Source organism: Asparagus officinalis, chromosome 4 (assembly GCF_001876935.1).
Source record: "Asparagus officinalis chromosome 4, Aspof.V1, whole genome shotgun sequence".
Lineage (NCBI taxonomy): Eukaryota > Viridiplantae > Streptophyta > Magnoliopsida > Asparagales > Asparagaceae > Asparagus > Asparagus officinalis.
The window spans coordinates 67,542,824-67,549,579 of record NC_033797.1 but is presented as its reverse complement, the minus strand read 5'-3'; the positions used below and the strand labels follow the sequence as shown (position 1 = coordinate 67,549,579).

Below are 6,756 nucleotides of genomic sequence, written 5' to 3'. Positions count from 1 at the left end.
TTTGTAAACCTTGTATTTCTACATGTATTCTGATTTATAGATTTTTTCCAAAATTTACTTAATGATAAAGTGAGCACTTAGCAAATGATAAACTGCCACCCCGAGGGGTGACGCATTTAGCAAATGCTAAATAGGCAAATGGTGTGGCATAGAAACGCCTGTTTGACATCTCTACATAGAGCATACATATTGTTGTTAAGGAATTTTCCCACCGTATTTTGTCGCTGTGCTCATCTAATACTCTGGTTGTATATGTTTTTTGCATGAACACAATTGTAAAATGTAGATTTGGGCCCTCTTTTATTTTCTTAAGCTCTTTTTTTTAAATAGTTGTAGGCCCTTTTCTTGGGTCCACAATCTGTTTTCAACCAAGACAAGGAACGGGGGACATTGTGTTCCATATTCATTTGAACCTTGGCTCTCACTCCCCTCTTCTCCATTGATGACTTGTAGCAAAAAATGGCAAACTCCATTGATGACCTGTAGTAAAACTTTTGTTGTTGCAGCAAATGTTGTTTGATACTATGTATCATTGTCACTCAAGTGCGTGCGTGATCGCTAGAAGCTTGTTGCTACGTAAAAACAAATTAAAACCTGAGATTTACAAATTATCCCCTCTGGCTTCGTCCTCCACCCGAATAATTAAGGTCGTTAAAACCTTGATCAGCTATGATTTTCTTGAAAGTTTGACAACCATATTTATTGCAAGCCTTTTTATTATTAAAAATTAAAAAAAATTAGTATTATATCATCAAGTTAGTTGATTTAAATCACAAAATGAAAATTGTTTTTGCTGTTGTTATGTGTCGATCCATCATTAGTTAATTTTTGATTATGAACTATAAAATTTTGAACTCTCAACTCTATCCATGGAAGGAGCACCATTCAGAATATAATTTCTGTTAAAATCAACCTTTACCTTTCCTCGCGACATTCTCCAAAGGGGATGCAAAAAATCATAAGAATATGCAAACGGATTAAAGTTTGATGGGATACATATAAGAATACGTGTATGAATACAACATTTTAGGTCCATTCTGAGTATTCTTATCAGTTTCGCTCGTATCCTTTTAGTTCTCTTATCTGATCCCTACCCGTAATCGATGTTTGAGAAAATTGATGGTTTTAGCGTGTCTTAAATATTTTGCGCATGTGTTAAGTAATGTAGACAGAGATAACTAGTTCTTTCTTTGTACGACCGCACAGAGCTCAACATTGAATTCTTGTTGCAAGAAACTCAGATTTGGTTTTCTTTAACTCAGAACAAAATGAGCTAGCATGGTCCAATGTCATTAGAACTCCCTACTCTCACCCCCAAAAAAACCTACCACATCAACGAAGAAAAACTCTTATCTAATACATAAGAACCGTAGTTTTCCTTGAAAAATATCCCCACTACATAATTTCATCTACCATTGTGAAAAATAACTGTAAACACATTTAGGAGGGTTTTTTTTGATAAAATCCTAAAGTTAGATGGTATTTTCTGATAACCTTAAAACTTAGAAGGGGTTTTCTGATATTTTAGTAGTTATGGGGGCTATCTGCCAATTATCCAAAGGTGAGGGGGTTTTCCTGATATTTAGCTTTTTATTCCTCTGTTTGGATTTTACATGAACCCGAACCGACCGAACCGACCCGTTTATAGTTGTCCTTTTTTGGTCGTTCTCCTTCTTTTCTTTTTTCACATTTCGACCCGCTCCAAAGTTAGGGTTTGGGATCTCTGAGGTATCAACCCGATTTCTATCTTTTTTTAATCTTTTACTAAATTAGTATGAATTTCACTTGTTAATCGAGAAATTGATTGAGTTTGTAGTCAAGAATTTTGTCATAATAATTAATATTATCTTGCTAGTGATAACCATTTGTCAAGCTCTTTCTTGCTAATTTGTAAATTTTTCTTGTTTGATAATATTAATAACGAGAAATTTACTTATTTTTTTGGTTCCTTAGATTCGACGCCTAATGTACAAACTTCATTTTGTTGTCAGAACCTCATATTGTCTTGTTCTGTGAAAATTTTGGTTACATGAAGCATGGGGGGGGAATCGTTGATGAATGAATTACTAAGAATTTTGCTTTTGAATCGGGCTAATCGTAGGGAGTGGAAATGAGAGATTTAAGATACGAGATCACAAATTTAAGCACTGCTATTGAGCGATTAGAGTCGATAGGTTGTGTTGTGATTGAGTGGCCAAGACTTCAAGAGAGAAAGATGACAACACGAAAGAAGGATAGACTTGTAAACTCCTTTTTGTTGAGCATATGGAGCAAAACTAAAGCTAGTTCGTTCGTTATTGAATGAGAGATTATGGACTTCAAATTTGAAGCTTGATCAGCGGGCTGACTAGTGGTTAGCGGTAAGTAGAGTGTACATTATGGAACCCCAATTGTTTGTAGGAATCATAAAAATTCTTGTGAGCTTTTAAAACTGGCACTTCAGCACTTCAGCATCTTAATGTTCAAATCCTTGTCGAATGATCATCAAAATTTTTGATGTAATCATCAACTTCCAATACGATAATCATATTGATTACATGGGTGTATAGATAATTCTTGTATGTATAACCACAAACTGCCATCTAAGTAAATAACCTTATAGAAATTGAAAGAGAAGGGTCAAACTTTTACTTGAAACCTTGGAGAGGACATTTGTGATCCTGCCAGTTTTAGGGGGATTTTGTAATATATGTTTTACTCAAGGAAAGAGGTGTTATCCGTTGGGCTATTAAAATTCTTGTGATTTTTTTAATAATATTTTTTGTAACAGATAAAACTCTTAAATGGGATGGTTCTGTAGAAAGGGCAACCTCAAGCAGAATTATCATCAATTCTTTCCTTTTTTATATTGCAGATTATAAAGACAAAAGTAGTGAAAATGGAACTTTATTGCTGTCAAAAGTGCTGATGCATTTTCCAATATGTTGAACATTTTTTATAAACTACCAACTTCAAGTTGTACTGATCATCATTGTGTAACTGGGCAGACATTCCATGAGAGTTTTTTTCATGGTTGAAGTTTTGAGCTTACACTCTGTGTTTGCAAAAGCTAGTACGAGTTTTTATTACTTCATATGAGACAATGGAATTTGCTTCATCTGGTATTTGTAAGGTTGGTGTATTAGAGAGTTGCAGAAATAAGGATTTAGGATCTAAAAATTAGGTGCAGCTCGGAGTCATGAATAATTAATACTTTGAGGCACAGCTAGGGGTTGATCAACCTGTACAAGATGCATTGCTTGTCCAGCAGACTCGTGTTCTCATTTTCTTGAATAATAATACTTTGAGGGTGTTTGGGGAGCTAAATTTTTTGGTCAAAGTAGCTTTTAACCTATCTTCTCCATATCTGTGTGTTTGGTGACGTCTTAAATAAGCTACCTTTTAAGTCCAATTTAAAAAAGTTGGAGTTCCTAACCTTGGAAAAGCTAACTTATAAGCTTATCTAAATAAGCTAGGTTTGACCACGCAAATGACTATTATGCTTTTACAAATGTTTATAATAAAAGCCAAATAACCACTAAAAGGTAGCACAGCTTATAAACTTCAAAAAATAATCCTTTCCAAACACCCTCTTTGTATGATCTAGCATGCTGTAGAAGGATAACATTACCAGAGTATCAGAGTACAATACTGTATTTTTTAGCATAGTGCATGTGTATCCTCAAAATGCTTGAAGGAAAATATGACTGAATTCTTGATATGTCACAATCACTCTACTCTTTTTTCCCCCTTTGAAGTGCTCCAGTCCTTACTAGGGGGACATCTTTCAGTTTTAGTTGATATGACTCCTATGAGTCGATGGTAGTTTATACTTACCTCACTTTTTTTCTTTTCTATATTTTCTCTTGTTAAACCCCAGTTATCTTACTTTTTTTTCTATATTTTCTTTTATTAAACTCCAGTTGAAATTGGTATACATGCAACATACCCATCTAGGATATCTTGCATAATGGAAGCATCAAGAAGAGTGATGATCATTAGAGCCTTGTTAGATGTGGCGTTTGTTTTTTTTTTCTTTACTACTTTTGTGTATGCATCTCTAGCCTTGCTAGAGGAGTATCATACTAATCTCATTTAACAATCTACTAATACTACAATTTGCATTATTGATTTCCCCTCAAAACTATCTTTGCCTATCTTACACTGCAGGAGCCACCAAACTTCAGTTGTGTTGATATTTGTTGATTCCTTTAAAAGAAGTTTCAAACTATAATATCAAAATCTGCTATAGTATCTCTACACAAATGTAAATTAGGGCTCATATGAGATTCCTAGATGCACTCTTGAAGGCTAAGCGTCTATGCGTCCTCTTATAGCTGCATCACAGATTCACATATGCCTTATGCATTGGGTTAATTAGAGAAGTACTCAACTTCTTAATGACACGTAGAAGGTACCCTCCTTTCTTTCTAGAAGGTACCCTCCTTTTTTCTACATACCTTTTGAAACACAATTTTAGTAGGTTTAATAAAGAGAAGGATTCATCTAAAGGTTAAAGCGAATAGCAGGTAGTCAGCTAACAAAAAAGGGTGGTTTGAGTTTATAATTGCGCTGAGGGGCAATCATCTGAACTTGCTGGTGGGTTGAGTACAATAACTTGCATATTTCATGCTGGACAGCAAGTTCAGTGCCAGGGATGATAGTTTTTGCTCATGTCTGCTTGCCCATCCACTACCTTACCCACTCATATCCACCCATCTAATTAAATGGGCAGATTTTATTGCAATAGGAGATAAATGGGTTGTAAATGGGTGGGTTACCCACCCATTTGCCCATTTAGGTGGGTATTATTTCAAAAGAGCTCTCGGATTTTATTGTAATAGTTGAAAATTACGAACAAATCCTTGAAAAATCTGAAAATTATAAGCAACCCTTGAAATTCAATACTTACTAAGAACCACCTTAAAAATTTGAAAACTACAGACACCTACCTAAATCAAAAAATTACAAACAACACCCTTATAAGTCTCAAAATTACAAGTAACCCTTTTAAAAATCGAAAATGTATAGAAATAAAAAAATCTGAAAATTAAAATGACAATGGATTTAAAATTGAAAACTCTAGGAATGAAATTCTAATTATTCCCAAACAATTGAATTGGAATTTAATCACATTTCAAATTCTAGATTTGAGTTCTAGAATTTCAGATCATCAGTTCCTTAGATGTAAATGCAGCCTTCAGTTGTCTATTTCTAACTCCATCTGGGAACTCTTTTTGATATGATACCCACATAAATGTGTAAATGGGTGGCTGCAAGCCCACCCATTTACGGCTCATTTATCTTCCATTCAAATAAAACTCATCAATTTAAGGTCTATTTAATTAAATGAGTGGATTTGAGTGGGTTAGATAGTGTATGAACAAGCTGGGAAAACTAGCATGGGCAAAAACTGCCATCCCGAGGGGTGACGTATTTAGCAAATGCTAAATGGGAAAATGGTGTGGCATAGAAACGCTTGTTTGACATCTCTACATAGAGCATACATATTGTTGTTAAGGAATTTTCCCACCGTATTTTGTCGTTGTGCTCATCTACTAATACTTTGGTTGTATATGTTTTTTGCATGAACACAATTGTAAAATGTAGATTTGGGCCCTCTTTGATTTTCTTAAGCTTTTTTTTTTTGAAATAGTTGTAGACCCTTTTCTTGGGTCCACAATCTGTTTTCAATCAAGACAAGGAACGGGGGACATTGTGTTCCATATTCATTTGAACCTTGGCTCTCACTCCCCTCTTCTCCATTGATGACCTGTAGCAAAAAATGGCAACCTCCATAACCGTGACAAATCTTTACCGAGAGCCCCTCCTGTAATATCTACACATTAAAGATCTCTCACTCTCTTCGTCCTCTAACACCCCCCAAACCTGTTATTCTTCTTCTGTTTCTCTTTTCTTGACGGCCAGCCGTAACCTTCTGAGTCTGAGTACAACATCTCCAGCATACAAGAAAAAAGGAAGAGGAGATTGGAATTAGAAATTCCACAAGCATCTGGCATTTAGGGGAACAAAATATGTAACGCCGCACTGAAGATATCAATTTCCATTGCGAAGAAGATTATGACGAGATGCTTAACTTTCTGATTAACTTACTCACCAATAGGCCTAAGTTTATGACAACATGCATAGATTTTTTTTCATCGGTCTCAAATCTTTCTTAATTCCATCAAATTATAACCCATGCCTGAGATTGAGTCATTCTCTCCAATAAAACCATTTCTTCTCACCAAGGCATTATATCAAACACCTTGTGTGCAAAAAATCTCACCAGGCATCTGCTTGCAAGAAATCAAGGCAAAGAACAGATCCACATCAAATCCTCAACACGTTGACATAATTCAACATCAAAACACCCAATTTAATCACAAAACGAACATGGAAGCCCAAAATCCAATACAATGAACCTAAAAACTCAATCAAATTCATAAACTCCAACTCAAGCTCAATTAATAAAGATTGTACCTCATACGAATCAAAGTGATCCTGCTTAATCATATTCCCAAGCATCGTGAACATTGACAGAGTGAGAAAAGCAGCAACCACTTGCCTCAGATCGAACGTCATTTTCCTTTCAATTCGAAATCAAGAACCAAGAAGAAGAAGACGAAGAAGAAGAAAGAGAACCTCCTTCAAAGTCACTTGCGGATTTGAAAGAGGAAGACGTTCCAGAGCAGATGCTGCGGTAAGGGTGAGAACGCTGGTGGCCGGTCCAATCGAAGACCTTGAGGCGGAGGAGGCGGAGGAGGTCAGGGACGG

The 6,756-nt window shown here is 35.6% G+C and overlaps 1 pseudogene; it reads left to right on the top strand.

The window, feature by feature from the left end:
• The window catches only part of LOC109837649, a 6,791-nt pseudogene continuing 1,674 nt past the window's right edge, over positions 1,640-6,756 (top strand).